The following is a 1,069-nucleotide window of genomic DNA, read 5'->3' on the forward strand; positions in this document are numbered from 1 at the left end:
TTCAGAGTTGGTCGTGAAATTTCCATATGGTGCCCTGTATTGCATGCCTACAGTAGCTTGGAGGCATTCTGTTGCCATTCATGATACTCCTCCTGGTTCCCAGACACAGCAGACATGCTTCAGTGGAAGGGAAAGGCCTGAATTTGATTCCGAGATTCAGCTGTGATTCAAGCATCCCAATCAAATTTATTCCAGGGCCTTCGGCTACAGAACCGCTGCCTACGAGCATTTGGCTCTGAGGTGCGCATACCTACATAACTCTGCTGCTCACCCGAAAGATGCGGGTTCGATCCCGGCCGCGGCGGTCGAATTTCCATGGAGGCGAAATTCTAGAGGCCCATTTACTGTGCGATATGTCAGTGCATGTTAAGAACCCCAGGTGGTCGAAATTTCCGGAGCCCTTCACTACGGCGTCTCTCATAGCGTGAGTCGCTTTATTTTTAGTGCAAAACAGCGAGTGAGTCGGGATAGTACGTGTGACCACCCAGCAGCGAAGTGCTGCTTGTGTTTACATAGTCCTATTTTCAAGCTGTAGCACTAGTCTATAGTTATGGCTATAGTTATAGTTAGTTGTGTAAAGTGTATAAAAATTCTACCAAGCGCCGCTTTTTTTGGTTGGTTTATAGGGTTTAACGTCCCAAAGCGACTAAGGCTATGAGAGACGCCGTAGTGGAGGGCTCCGGAAATTTCGACCACCTGGGGTTAAAACCACCTGGGGTTAAAGGACCCCGGGTGGTAGCAATTTTCGGAGCCCTCCACTATGGCGTCTCTCATAGCCTAGTCGCTTTGGGACGTTAAACCCCATAAACCAACAAAAAAAGCGGCGCTTGGTAGAATCACATAAATCATACACAAGTCCAAGCAATAGTTTCGGTTTCGCTGTTCAGTCATATTATTTCAATCATCTAGTAGTAATTCAGTCATACTACAGTGACTTAGTTTTGTCACAGGTACATAATTATACTCTCGTGGCTGATTTACGTTTCAACTAAAGTGTACTAGTTCACTTTAGTTTCAACATTACCGACAGTTCGTTAACTCGAACCCCCGAGAGGCGCGCCTCCTGCGG

The sequence above is a fragment of the Amblyomma mixtum genome, chromosome 1, assembly GCF_055824585.1.
Source record: "Amblyomma mixtum isolate Tamu chromosome 1, ASM5582458v1, whole genome shotgun sequence".
Classification (NCBI taxonomy): domain Eukaryota; kingdom Metazoa; phylum Arthropoda; class Arachnida; order Ixodida; family Ixodidae; genus Amblyomma; species Amblyomma mixtum.